We start from the raw sequence: 15,236 nt of genomic DNA on the forward strand, positions 1-15,236 counted from the left end.
AATTTGTGCTTTCAAGGTCCACTACTAGAACACAGTGCATGTAAACAGGGCGGCGATTAGCCGCGTGCCTGTTTATCGCCTGTTCCAGTGCTTACGAGAAACATAAACTCAGATTAACATCTGATAGCACATTCTGATATCCAGCCATGTTGGAGGTTGCATGGATGGAAGGCATCCAGTGGCAGGTCCCAGCAGTAGCTCCTAGGAGAGCACAATACCCCACTTGTTGCCGAAGACTGTTCTGGCATGGTCCGAAGCTGCATCGAGCCTTTCCCGAGGCTTCAAATTTTTCAGTGTGAGCTTAATCTAATCTTGGGGTCCATGATTGGATATGATGATAAAGTTGGTGTTGCTAATTACCTGCAGTACTTGAACAGCCACCCAAATGTTGCCCACTTGTACAAAGATCCCTCAGAATAATTGGGCATGAATGAGTCCATTGTTATCTATGCACTTGGCATTTGTGTGTGTGTGTTGTTGTAAGTGATAACATGCAAATTGAAAAGGCATAAGTCATAAATCATTTGCCACTGGAAGATGACATATGCTATATGGTCAAAAGTTTCGAGACAACTGGTTCATTGGGTTCATCAAGGATTTTAAGAAGAGTTTATGCTGCGTTTGTTGAAGTAACTGTCTCTACTGTCCAGGAAAGGCTTTTTACTATTTTGGAGCATTGATGTGAGGATTTGATTGCATTCAGCAGCAGGAGAGACCAGGTTTTGGATGATCACCACTCTACTTCATCCCCAATTCCACAGCTCATCTCCCAAAAAAAGCAATGGATGGCGCACCAATTGCCATTCCAGAGAACACAGTTCCACTGTTCCACAGCTCATTGTTGGGGGACTGTATACCCCTCTAGCTCACGCGTGGCATTATGCACAAGGCCTGTAGGTTCATGTTTATCTGTTCCAGAGAGCATTGCCTATTCTATTTGGCAATACTTCTCTACACGGAATAGACTAGAAGCTGTGAGTGTTCAATTACACATCTGTATCAGCAATGGGTGTAGCTGAATGCATTCATTAGAATGGGTGTCTACAAACACTTGGTCATATAGTGTAGATTTGGTGACCTCCAGAAAATCTGATATAAGGAGTTCAAAACACACAACAGCCCTTCTCACACACCCTGTTCAGTTCCCAATGCTAATGAAAACAGGACGTCTCTGCAAATCAAATCATGTCATTCAAAGTTATATCAATGGGCCAAATGGAGCACTTATCGTTATTTATGTTTTGGGCCACGCTCTGGAGCTGCTTGTTTACTGTTAAGCTCTGTCTGCATGAGCAGAAATTTGTTTACACATGTTTTTGTTGGAGGTGGAAAAGCAACGTTAAATAGTGGCCGGGGGTAAGAAAAAAAACAGAGGTGTGGTGTCTGGGGGGAAGGAGGTGTGCGAAATAAAGTTTGAAATCCACCCCTTTAGTCTAGCCACCACATCCCATCCCCTCCTACCTCCTATTCTGCCTGGCCCCAGACACATGTCTTTTGTATGGAAGGAGCGAGAGGAACAACTACGGCTCTCTGTGTGGAAAAAAATACTAAGGGAGCTAGAGAGAGGGGGATCAGGAAAAAGAGCCAGGGAGAGTGGAGCTTCCAGGTGTTTTGCCCCTAGTTAAAAGCCCTGTACGAGGGATCTGTCACAGCCCAGCCAAGCCGAGCACCCTGCCTCACACTTACTCTCTCCTGCACTTTCCTCCTCACTCACTCTCTCTCTCTCTCTAACTCTAACTCTCTCTCGCTCTCTCTCCTTCCCTCCTACTTTCCACCCGTGAGTGAGAGCGCACAGTCATTCAGAAGGTGCGTCTGAAATCTGCTTGTAGTCAACCGGAGACAGCATTTCAAGGACTTTTTTTTTTCATTTCATCACTGCAGAAGCACATGGACTAAATTTTCAGCAGCAAATTCACAGCAGCAAAAACGCTGTCCACTGCCTACCATCTAACATCACTTTTTTGTTGTTGTTTATATGTAAACAACATCTCTCATCATCCAAGCTCTGCTTGTTTCTCATCACCTGACGTCTGCTGGAGACAAGACTGTCCGAGGGGGCATGAGCAGAACAGAAGCAACCTGCAGACATTACCTGCGTGAGAAATTTGCCTGAGCCATTTGCCTGAAGTTCTTCCTCAAGCAGAAGAGAAAGGTAAGTCACATGTCTGAACTGCCACTGTCCCTGTTTCAGCTGGCATGTCAGCCTTGAAATTGTTTCTCATATCACGTTGCTGGAGAAGCTAATGCAGATCAAGCCAAGGGCAATAGAAAGAAAGAGGAAAACCAGACGGATTTATATCTCAGTCATGAGACCCAATGTAATTCTCACTGCACTGCTAGCACTAAGCATGGTGCAAAGCTCAGCAGATTACAAAAATGCCCCACATTTTACCCAATTCTCTCTTGTCAGTCGTCATGATTATCCCGTCAGTGCTAAGCTTATAATAGAAGCCATGTGGCTTCTATTCATGTCTCATAGCCACGTTTGAATGTCAAAATTCTTCAAAAGTAAACTCTGCTACTGAGTCAGAGACTTACTTCTGCAGTCAGCGCACTTGTTTACATAGTCTTGGACTGGAGGTAGCATTGATTAGGTTATGCTATTTTGTCCAGCTCCAGTGTATTACATAATTTGTGAGGCTAGCTCCAGTTAATAGCATGGGCTCTCTGTTTTTGTGTGAGTGTGTGTGTATGTGTGTGTATGTGTGTTTTACTGGCTGTGTTGTGGTGGTGTGGGATTCAGGTAGTGCGGCAGGGAAGTCACACAGCTGTTTTGTAGAGGCAGTCACTTGTGCCGAGCAAGAAAGAGCGAGAGAGAGGGAGAGAGAGGGAGAGGGAAAGTTATATAACTGGCCTGCAACCTCGCTCTGACTGACACCTGGGATTGTTTGGTCTGCGCTCTGTTGCGCATCACCTCCGCTCAACCATATTTAGCCTCTCTCACAGGCAGTTGCTCGCCCTCCAGACCCTGCAAGTGGTGTGCTTTGACCTGCCGTCAGGTGCAATATGTCTCATTAACTGGTATGGCATGGTGTAAAGCATTATATGCACACTATAAAGTGCAGCGCATGTTCATTATAAGGCTTCAGGACTTCATGACTATCAAATTTATTTCCTTTTGGTGTTTTGACTTGGAATTCACTCACCTTTGAAACAAAATCAAAAAAGAAAAATGCTGCTTTATGTCACAGGAAAGATATCTGTGTTTAAAGGGATTTTTTCGGAGTGAGAGGAAAAGAAAGTGAGATTGCTTTTATAATCCATTCTCCACCACTAGGGCTGGGGAAGAGTATTCAATAATGCGTTGTTGTTTTTTTCTTGTCTGAGCAGCAGGAACCAGCTTCAACAGCACTGCAACAGACTTGGTCTGGAAAAGACAGCACGCTGACTTAAAGAAAAAAAAAGATGAAGGGAAAAAAAGACATTTGGCACTTGGGCATGCCTTCGGTAATGGAGGCACTGCAGTCAGAATCGTTATGACATTAATATGCACGTCCCTGAGCGGATACGACTGAATTCCTCATTGAAACAGGGGTTCGGGGAAGGGTGTGTGAGACACTCAGCAGAGTCTCCTCCTCACACATCATCAAGGGGGACTTTACACTTGTAGGCCAGTGAACATTCCAGAACTTGCAGAGCTCTGGACTTAGAGCCAAACGTTTGTCTGCTGTTGTCTGTTAAAGCCAGAGAAGTATGGGGATGCAATGCAATGCAGTTCTGGAAAGGATAGTATGTTAAGCATATGGGTTTCAGGTGTGGTATTACAACACTTGGTGACACTGAAGGGCAGTGTTGATTACGCTAAACCATGCCAACATAGGCTTTTCATGGCCACTGACATAAACCTACATTAACATTTATGTGAGGGTCATTTTACACTAAAAAGTGTTATGTCAACTGATCATTTACAGATGTGGTCTGACACTCATCAAGGGCAATGTGCAATGGACAATATTTGCCTGTTCTTTTTCTAGAGTAGTATACGTGCACAACATACAAAAATATACATAGGAAAATGTTATGGTCAACAAAGGTATGTTTAGAGCAACAATGGTTGGTCCCCTGGAACACTACCAACTGTTAAGCATGGTGGTGGTAGTGTGGTAGTAGTGGTTTCTCACCCCAGAAAGTGGATGGAACATTACAGAAGAGAAGCTACCTCAGATATACCTTCAGCATAACCTCAAACCATCAACTAGACATTTGAAACTTGAGACAGCAGGTTCCAAAGTGATGGGGTAGACTAAGCAACCTATCAGTAGGCTTTTAGAATGGCTTTTCCAACATGCTGAACATGAAATCCAACTAATTAAACTGAACTCTACCAATTCTACCAAAAAGAGCCAAATATCTAAATACCAATTCTCCCAGAGGCTTGTTAATGGCTACCAAAAGCATCTGCTCAAGATGCAGCTTTCTAAGAAACATTTGACCAATGTTAGTGGTGCTATATATATAATTTTGACTATGACATCAGAAATCCGCTGTGAGACTTGTGAAGATGTATGTTGTATACCCATTCTGCCCCAGAAAGAAATCACTGAAAGCCCAACACTGCTGTGATCTTCATGCCCATGATGAGTGTAAACTTCTCACAACAACTGTTGGTGTGGTGTGCCCTTGTGAACAATGCCCTTCAGTAAAGTGACACAAAAAGGTCAGGCTATGGGTTATAAACCTGCCAAAGGCTGTTTTGACTGGACATTCTTTTGTTTTCTTCTCTTAAAATGAGACCAAAGGGAAGCTTGCATAGTATTTGACAGGAAACACATTTTAGTCAGGAAACTTTCTATTTATTTTCTTATTATTTAGCAAATTTGAGAACAGCTCTACCTAGTGACTATACTATACTATACCAATGGGTTTTTGACCCTTGGGACCCTTGGTAGAAGGGCATCATTTCTTGTTAGTACAAATGCAGATCTTCAGGAGTTCCTCTCAAGATGCACTGCTGGCACTATGCTATACTTGTGGTTTGATCTGTAGTAGATCTGTAGTTCCAGTCTTGATGTCTGGAGACATACTGTAGATGTTGCTGACCATTAAAGTATTTTTACAGCTACGAAACCCAATCCCCTTCCTTAACCTTTCTCCTTCCCACACAGTGTAATCAGGCAGATCATTCAAAGCCAACTGCATGTGATGAAAGTAATGGCAGGAACATGCTGTAACCGTGGATGCCCGTCTCTGTAATGGCCTATTACTTCAGTGCCTGCTTTTTTTTACGATGCTGGTTGGCTCTGCCAGGCAAGGGCTTTTGAAATGTAATTCCTCTAAGGCTCTGATGTATGGACCATCCATAATCGGAGCTCACTCACTAGTTGCACTGATGGATACGCCTGTACTTCTACCCAAAACGACTGCCTTGTTGATTTTGGGGTACACTCTTACTGAAGCTAGTTTATGAGCTATTAAGTGCAGTAACCATGTCCATCTAGTGGAGGTTTTGAAAACAGCCTGTGTTTTTCTGTCCTCTATCTCTCCACTACTAAAGAAAGGGATGAGGAGGGCTGGGAAGTTCTTTGGAGTATCTGTCCGCTCTCTAGAAAATGGGAGAAAGAAAAGCACCCAGTCTGTGTCCAATCTATTATTAATGTCTTTTTTTTCATTTAGAATGTAATGGCTTATTCTAGTCTCAGTTCCCAACTGTGGGATGTTTTTTAAAGCCATCCAACCGAGGAGAATGATACTTCTTAGCACACTGTTTCTCAGCCTACTAGAACAATTAGGCCAGCTTCTACCCTCATCACTATCAAGATGATACTGGAAAAATTACACTTTGAACTTTGAAAAAAAAATTGAACTCCTGTTTGCATACAATTCTTTTATTCTTTCTGTTTTATGCTCTAAGTGACAGCTCCTAGCAAGAGCACTCACTTAAGGTGGCCCTCACAGCCGAACACAACTGGTGACACTAGGTGGCAGTGTTTCAGACATGCTGTGCCAGCAGGGAAACCTGTGTTTCAGAGGAATGTGGCAACTGCTGTCCCAACCCATACACAGAGGACATTTCAGCCTCGGCTTGCTGCAGAACTGCTGCAGGGCTGCACGCTAGAGATAAATATTTTAAGAAGACTAAACAAAGCCATGTTTTCATCCTGCATAAACAGTCTCTCATAATGATTGTGGTACTCAAATACATCAGTGTGTCATTTGTAGTGACGTCTGCTTTCTGAAGCAAATTGGAACAGCTTTGTTGTTAAAATTCTTTAATTGTTTAAAATGTTGCATTATAGATTTTATATTGGCAGTTTTAAATACAACATTTATGAAGTGCCAAACTTTACAGGCATTATATCAGCAGTTAACCAATAATTCCACAGCAGAATAATAAACTTTATATACATTTAAAGGTCCATAAGTATTGGGACAGGGATCCAACTTTGTTATGGCCAACTGTGGCATGTTTTCTCTTTATTTTATGACAAATTAAGGGCATAAACAGTCTGAAGGTCCATTTGATAAATCAGAATTTGGCAGCTGTTCATGGGATTCTTTGATAATCAGTCCAAAAAGGTGTTGATGCAAGTAAAGGAGTCCATCATTTTAGCAGGAAAAAACAAAACTAGTCTATCAAAAAGATCTTCAACAACACCAAAGACCTGTAAGACCACAGAAAACAACTAAAACAGATGTACACAAATAATTCTTCCATTTGGTGAAGAAAAAAACCTTCACAACATCTAGTTGAGTCAATAAAACATTCAAGGAGGTTGGCATATCACTGTCAAAGTCTGCAATTAAGAGACACCTTCATGAATTTAAACACAAAGATCTTAGAAATGCAAACTACATGTAACACTGCAGAACAGAAAGGCCAGATTACACTGCTAGAAATGGCTCTAAAAGACAGCCCAGTTCTGAAACAAGATTTCTTTGGACAGATGAAACCATAAATAATTTGAGCATGGAGAAGATAAGGAGGTGTGCATGGTCCAAAGCATGGTGGAGGCACTGTTATGCCATTATCATTTGTGGCTTCTATTGGTTACTGTGCTGTTTGGCTGTTGATAGAAATAGCCAGATGAATTCTGAAGTGTATAGAGCTAAATTGCTATACTATCTGCTCAGGTTCAGTCCTGCAAAAAAGGATGACTCATCTTAGTACAGGTGAACAGTGACCCAAAACATACTGCGGAAGCCACCCAGGAGCTTCATAAAGCAAAGAAATTAAATGTTCTTCAATTTAAGAGTCAGTCACCTGACCTCAATCCAGTTAAGCATGCCTTCATTTGCAGAAGCCAAAACTAAAGGTAGAAAGACCCACAGACAAGCAGCAACAATAGGTGGCTACAGTAAAAACTTAAAGTCTGCACTTCAATCACATCTTGGTTTCAGACTCACCAATGTGGTGTACAGATGCAAAATTAAAAGCAAGCTACACCAAAATATGAGAGCTACACCAAAAGAGCTTATTTCATATTGAATCATTAGACACAAGGAAAACAAAAGGAGGCCTGAAAGTGTTCGTGCATATTGGCTTATGAGGGTTGCGATATCAGCTGCGGTAAGCACCATACCTGCTATATTTGGTGCTCACTTTAAACAGGAAATGAAGGAGAATACCACTCATTCTCCAGGAAAGGCAAACGCCTGCCTGTCTTACCTTCCAGGAACCCACGCCCCCATCTCTCACCATTACCATTTGTTCCGAGCTGCTTTCTGCTCACTGAAAGAGAGGAAAAACAGTCCAGGCACTCACAGGCTACAAAAAGCAGTGCAGTGAATTCCTTTTTTTTTCAGGCCCTGTGCTTTTTTCCTCAGCGTCTGCGTGCTGTGCTCCCGATGCACACGGCTGTAATTCCACCCGCTCTCCACTTAAGGCACAACGGGCTGAGGCAAAACAGCAGATGAGAAATCTCCCTCAAATCTGTCGGAAACAGCACTTTGGCACGAGCCTGGTCTGCAATCAGCACTGTACTTAGCCCACACTGGCGATTAGATAGTGGGAGTGTGTGCGCACCCGTACGAGTGTGTGCATGTGTGTCTGGACATCTCATAAGTCAGGGCTGAGATGTCAGTTAAGAGTGGCCGGCCTGCTGCCGGCACTTCTACTTAACATCGCCTCGCACCAGGCTGCATTCCTATGTGTTGTTCATGAATTGATCTAGACAGGAAAAGAGGCAGGCCATAGGGGAAACTTGGGTTACATGAGGGTTAATCCAACAAGACTTAGAGGGTTTAGGTCCATGAATAATTGCTTTGCTGGGACTTCTATCTATCATATTCTTTTTAGGAAAGTATTCTTTTTAGTTAGGAGTGCTTCTCCAAAATCTTATTTTTAATCCCATTTTAAGACCCTGTCCCTGGAGTCAGCACCCCTGCTGAATCCCAGACACTAGGCTAGCATTGCTTCACGGCAACACTCACTCCTATCTGCATCTGTTCCTGCTACACAGGCTAGGCTCCCAAAAGTCCCACCCTGAGTAAAGAGGCAGGTTCAATAGATCAAACATCTTCAATAGAGGAAATATCAAGCAACAGTATGTTTTTTTATTATTATTATTGTGATGTTTCACTGATCTGTATGAGGGAGAAAAGTGCCTCTGTCTTTCGCAATCCAGGCTCAACCCGCTGCTAACTGCGCTGTGTAACTTTGGTGAAGTGGGCAGGACAACGCTCATGAAAACTGCATAACACTACATAACCCAAGTCATATTGTTGTACAATCCTGTACAACTACTACTCTATTGAGTCAGACCACATGCTTCTTTCACTTTCAGAGATGGTTCTGTATCTCTCTGCTGTCCAGAAATGCATGTGTAAAGCATGTTCTTTAAATGGGGGTCAAAGCACTAAAAACACTTTCTGACTGTAGGGAAAGGCCAGAAGCAAGTAATACCAATTCTCGCATAATGCTGCTTTAAAAAATCCAGTACTACTGCAGCTGTCCTACCCGAAATAAAGAAGCATGTTTATAAGGCAGGTTCAACAGAAGGAAACCTCTTCAATAGATGAAACGTTGAGATGATGGGCTCATTGTTTACTTTTTATATTATTTTTACCTAAAATTACAGCTTAAATTGATTGTTATGCTCTACTGACCTCCAATAGGGAGAAAAGCATCTCCGTCATTGCTGCTCTGGGCTTAGAATGCTGCTAATTGCACAATGTAACTTTGGTTACATTCTTGTAAAATTCTGTAATATTACTCTACAGCAACAGTCCACGTGCTTGTTTCACTTTCAGAGACGGTTCTGTATCTCCCAACTGTCCAGAAATGCATGTGTAAAGCAGGAACCTGTGGTAAATCAAAGGAAGTAGTTCATCTAACACTAACCTGTGCATATGCACCTGTGGATCATTTTGCTAGCCACCACAACATGTACAGATTCATGCTCTCAGATATGAGTCTGATGAAAGCAGCACACTGTCCAGCCAGCTTTAAATGTGCAAAATAATATATAAATAAAAATAAAAAATAAATGTCCCCTATTGGGGCTGAATCTTAATGTCATCAGTCGAGTCCAGCTTTCAGAACAGTGTTGGCTTTGCGCTGAGCTCGCTCCCTCTCGAGCATGAGACGCCACAAAATGACGATAAAAACCAAACCCTTCTCCCAGTTTCTGGTCCTCGTTCGGTGCTCTCTGTGAGACTCTGAGCTCTGCCAAATCTCATTCTCACATTCCCTTCTCTCCTGCATTCTCCTTGCGTTCTCCCCTCCGTCTCTCGAAAATGCGCTGGACGGTGGTGGGTTTTTCCGTTCCATTGGCAGCGGAGAGAAATGGGGAAGCTTGGCAAGCGGCTGTTATTATTTTTCCTTTCGCTCACCATCGGCTCTGTCAGCAGCCTCTCTGTCATCGCTAGGCCTTTGTAAACGTCTCCACCATCAGAATCAAAGCTTGCTTATCAGCGCCGTTCTTCCTAGGGGAGGTTGGTCAGGCTTGTGAAGGAGTGGAGGCCTGAGCTCTCAGTGCTTGGCTGTAGGGGATGCATAGTTCCTTCGGGTTTTCTCTCTCCAGATGTTTATCTGTCACCAATCTGAGTTACTTCTACAGAGGAGACCGATCCATCACCTCAGCTATCGCTTTGTACATGCACTGCTAGACCTGCTCTGCATCTGAATGTGTTGGTACTTATTCTGTCTCTCTGCATGTCTCACCTCCCTCTGAATATGACTACTCGTTAACTACTGTGCATTAAATCTCATTAGAGTGTTTAACACAGGGCAGTGATACATGTTTTGGCTCAGTGGAACGTGGAGGATGTATCTGAGCCAACTGCTCCTAATGTTCTTCATGCGAGAGTTAGCTTGAAGAAAACACTGCGGAAGAGGGAAGATTCCAGAAGTTTTGCAGAGGGCTTAGAACAAGAATACACCATATGGACAAAAGTATTGGGACACCTGCTCATTCATTGTTTCTTCTAAATCAAGGGTATTAAAGGGTTTATTCTGTCTCGACTGTACAGGGAAGGCTTTTGACTAGATTTTGGAGCATTGCTATGAGGATTTGATTGCATTCAGCATCAAGAGCATTAGTGAAGTCAGAATACAGTATAGTCATCACCCCACCTCATCCCCAACTGCCCAACTTATGCTAAAAGTATTGGATGGAGCACCAGCGATGATTCCAGATGCCACAGTTCCAGGACTCAGTACTGGGGGGGCTTTATACTCCTCTAGCCCACACCTGGCATTAGGCATGGTGCCAATAAGGCCATGTTTATCTGCTCCAGAGAGTCCTATTCTACTCTACAGGGACTAGACAAGCTGTGTCTGTACATTTGCGCATCTTTGTCAGCAATGGGTGCGACTTACAGTAACCATAATGTATTCATGAGAAGGGGTGTCCACAAACATTTTGGCATGTAATGTCTAATGCTCAGTTGGATGTTCCAGGAAACCAAAGGGGGGCGCACAGTAAAGCGTCTAACAGCAGAACAAGTGGCAGTCTGATTTAATTATATTGTGTCGTGTTCCTCTAAAGAATATCAGGTGGATAACCATGTTTTAATCAAGGGTCCAGGGAAGCTAATATTTGCCGTGTAGGTTAACAGGTTAAAGCTTTTATTTGCATGCTCGCTGAGGCCAGCTACAGTGCCACATATTAAAAGCTGAAGTCCAGCTGGAGGCACTTAGACCATGTTTTGTTTAGCCCTACCTGCATGAAACAGCCCAACTGAAACAAAGGAATTGCTTTATAGGTGGAGGGTAGCTTGTGAGCTGATGTGAGGTATTTGGGGGCTTTTTCATTCGTTGGACCAATTGAATCAGCAAACCTTTCTTGCTCCTGTGTACCCCTGTTTAACGGTTAAAAGCCAATCATGATACGGGATTCCCAGACTGGAGCGTAAAACAGAACAGCGCCAGTTCCTCCCCGGTTCAAGGCCCTCGAATAAAATGTAAATTACCTTACTTTTTTTTCTTTGTGTTGTAAAGCCAAGGTTTTCCCCTCCATACTGACTATAGGGGAAGAGGTAATAACAGGTCTTTTATTAGAACTGGGCTAAATAATAGGGCTTTTGAGGCTATTTAAACTCTACCTTAAAACCTGAATGAGTTCTTGTACAAGTGCTTACCAAGTGTATTTGCACTACATTTGGGAATGGATGAACACTGCAGTAGCTCAAACATTTTTTTGCTGTTCTTAACTGAGTTGTGACATGAAATGCTTTATATATGCACTCGTTTCACCTTTTTACCACATATTCTATCTATGACACATGAGTCGGTCAGCCAGACACCGCAGCTGTGATTGTACAAAGCGCTATTCTGTCCCTACCCCACTTCTAATAAATGCATATTTAGCTTCTTTAAGTTGCACCATTTGCTGACACAGATGTGCAAATGCGCACATACACAGTCCCTACAGAGTCTAGTCCCTACAGAGAAGTATTACATGGGCTAGAAGGGGTATAAAACCACAAGCATTGAGCTGTGGAGCAGTGGAACTTGTTCATTGAAATGATGGTCCTCCATCCAATCCTTCTGGGATGAATTGGGGATGTGGGGATGGGGTTGGGTGGTGATCATCCAACATCCTGCCCTCTCTAAAGCTGCTTTTTTGGTCTGGTTTACGGCACCGTGACTGCTCAGAGGAGCCGCATAGTCTACCCTAGCCCAGCATTGCTTTCATTACTGTTACAAGAACATTTGAATTACTTCTTGTAATTATTCCCAAGTCTTACCGGATAGTGTTGCTGTCCTCTCAGCACTGTCCTGCCCTGTCCTTGCTGTCCTGAAGAGATGACTCATTTGATTAGGGTTTAGCTCTTTGCCAATACCCATGGCATGTCCCTCTAGGGGTTTCTTTCTGAGTGTGCTTCACCAAGTGCGCTTTCCATGGCTGGGCTTCTTGGAATTACATTTTTCCTCGCTGTTAGTAATGCTTAATCAAAGAAAAACTTCATGGCTGCACTAAAACATTTCTCCTGAAACAAGAATTGTGTGATGCAATTGTGTCAACATGGACCAGAATCTCAAAGCAATGTTTACCACATCTTGTGAAATCCATGTCACAAAGAATTGAAGTTGTTTATGGAGTAAAGGGAGGCTTAATTATGTTATATACAGTAGCATTGTCTCCTGATTTACAAATTAGGAAGTGTCAAAGTGCAATTAAATGTAAAAGTGAGTTATAAACGCTCCATTTATTCATTTGCATACACAAACAGGTCTAATCCCAATGCATGCTCCTGTAATTTAGCTTTCTTATGAACTCTGACCACGATTATTCAGCTTCCTTCTCTGTAGTCTCTTTTTCAAAGTTGCCCTGCTAACCTCAACACCCCTAGGTAGTTTGGTGTGACAGCATGAGAGAGCTCGTCAGCTTGGCCAGAGATGAGAGCACAAAAACGGCCCATGTCCCATCCGGCTCCCAAGCACAACAAGCCATTTGTGTTGCTCTGCTCTGTAACCACAGCAGGAATAAGGTCCATGTTAGCATGGAGAACTGGCTCTAGTTGCAGGCAGTTTGACCTTTTGCTCATATTGGCACTGGTTGAAATGGCAGAAGAGGAGGAGATGGAACATGCTGACAGTTAAGAATCTGGTTGCCACTGGTTCTTCTAAAACTGCACTTCCTCCCAAACCTTACCTCCGGTAAAAGCATCTAAAGGCTGTGCACCTGTAGACGTCTATACTTTAAACTCTTTTTAACTTTTTATTGTGTACACTTGACAATACCTAACACCTTCGGAAATTCCTTAGCAATCATTTCGACGACATTCTCTGGCCAATAAACACAATATTTAATTAGTCTGTGCTTCAAGTCTATTACCAAAGTGTTTCATGTGGCTTACAGCTGGTTACATGCACTTTCTCTCTCCCTTTTCCTTCCTCAAATGCAGCCAATAAAAGCTCTGTTTTGTTGCTGCTGCTCTAATGCAAACCAGAGCATTGGTGATCTCCAACGGGCCAAAATCCCGGCAGAGCCTCTACTGGTCCAAGCACAGAGCACGGCCTCCTACCCTGTAGAGGGTCTGCTTTTATGAGAATAAAGAGAAATGCTCACGTGTGTTACAAGAACCCACAGCTTTCGTCTTCAAGTGGGTTTCTGCCTGTGCATTAATTTCGCAGCAGCATGTGGGTGCTTTGATCTGTGAGAAGAAATGGTTGGAAATGGTTTCAAGCATCTACGCTTGCTTAGGATGTTTGGAGCTGAGCGTTGTTGCTTGATTACGGGACAGTACTGCTGAGCTTTTCATTCTTTCAGCCTGATTGTTATGTCTCAGAATGTTCGGAATCTCCAATTATCCCAGGCTAATGTTCAATCAACCCTTATATAACTACCTGGGAATGGTCCACGTTTCCCTTCCTGTCTGATTCATCAAATGCCATCTGAAAGTGCTTAGTATTTAGCTAATGTCCACTTCACACTAAACCAGATCTGGGTAAATTACCAATAAAAAGATCTGTCTGTACAGAAGGTCTGAAATTAGTCCAGTCTTTGTGTTTTCATGGAGAATACAGGCATGTGATGTTAGTAAAATATGCTACACGGCCTAGTTTTTTAACTAATGACCTGATCAAATTCTATTGACCTACCAATGTTCTGGCTTCCAGGTATTTCAATGAGTGTTTTCACATTCGTCCCAAATGCACACGTCTGCACCCAGGGCTGATCCTGGATTCATTTGGAGAAGGGACTAATTTTTGCTGGTTTGCTTTTACACAGAAGACCTCCATTCAAACCACTTGTACCGCAAATGAATGTGAATGAGACAAGAACAGAAACTGTCCAATATGGCATGTTTTTGCCAGGACACGTAATGTTTTTACAGATTGTTTTTACATTATATAGAGTACCATTTTACAGGGAAAACATTTACATTTATAGAGGAATTGTTTGTTGAATTTACGGACTGTATCTGCCAGTACATTTGCTGTTTATTTATTACATTATTTGGACCATTTCGAACACCATTTTTCTGTGTGTATATTTGCAAGAAATAGTGCCTAGATTCATGCATTTATTGATTTTCATTATTTCCAGTGGATACAAACTCTCTTTTCTGAAGTCATGGCATTTCACCATACAGAAGCACCTGCAAACACAGAGCTGTTCTCATATGAGTTTTTATCCATGCAGGTGACAATCAAAGCAGTAATGTGAAAAAATTTATCAATCACGCAACCCCACACTGGGACACTGGGAGCGGAAAGCTTTCACACCTGCAGCAGACCACGCTAGAGCCCACTAAAAGTGAACCACACCACTGATTTCAGGAGAACCAGAAATTGGTGCTCTGGGCCACTCCCAGGCTCGAAAACAGCTTTACCAAAATTCCAGAGAAAGCAGACATGGGTCCAGATAAAAAGTTCCTCCAGAGCCTATTGGCACCCTGCATTTACATGCATTATGTTCAGATTTCCCTTGATTTCATGAAAAGCCGGGTGTAAACATGTCCAGGATGCACTGTGACTGGTTTACGATCAGATCACTCAAAGCACATTCAGAGGTGGTCAGAGAGGCATCTTGACCACATTTAACATGAGTGTAAACAGAATGTTTTTTTTTTAACATGAGAATGTCCGGATACAATTTACACAGAAATGTTTATTTGCTGGGCTTATTTAACGGTAGATGATTGACCACAGCTGACAGTTTTTCAGACTGTAGTCATGGTTTAAATAGTTATTGAAATAATAGTGAATGAAATTGTCATTTTCTGATTTAGCTGTTTTGGGAATCATTCTACCGTGTTGTGGAAACTCCCACTGTTCCCCCAAACTGGTCATGATCTGCTTTAGCCATAGTGTCGATACACTTTTTACACAGGGTAATCTCAGTAAT

General features: G+C 42.6%; 1 protein-coding gene across 1 annotated transcript in view; it reads left to right on the forward strand.

Moving 5' to 3' along the window:
• The first annotated feature begins 1,510 nt into the window (after positions 1-1,510).
• Positions 1,511-15,236, forward strand: part of col8a2 (collagen, type VIII, alpha 2) — a 59,834-nt gene continuing 46,108 nt past the window's right edge. Inside the window, exon 1 of the mRNA XM_072676049.1 lies at positions 1,511-2,152. The gene's annotated coding sequence lies outside the window, so the exon portion shown is untranslated. The remainder of the gene's footprint in view (positions 2,153-15,236) is intronic.

Source organism: Salminus brasiliensis, chromosome 3 (genome assembly GCF_030463535.1).
Source record: "Salminus brasiliensis chromosome 3, fSalBra1.hap2, whole genome shotgun sequence".
In the NCBI taxonomy this organism is placed as follows: Eukaryota; Metazoa; Chordata; class Actinopteri; order Characiformes; family Bryconidae; genus Salminus; species Salminus brasiliensis.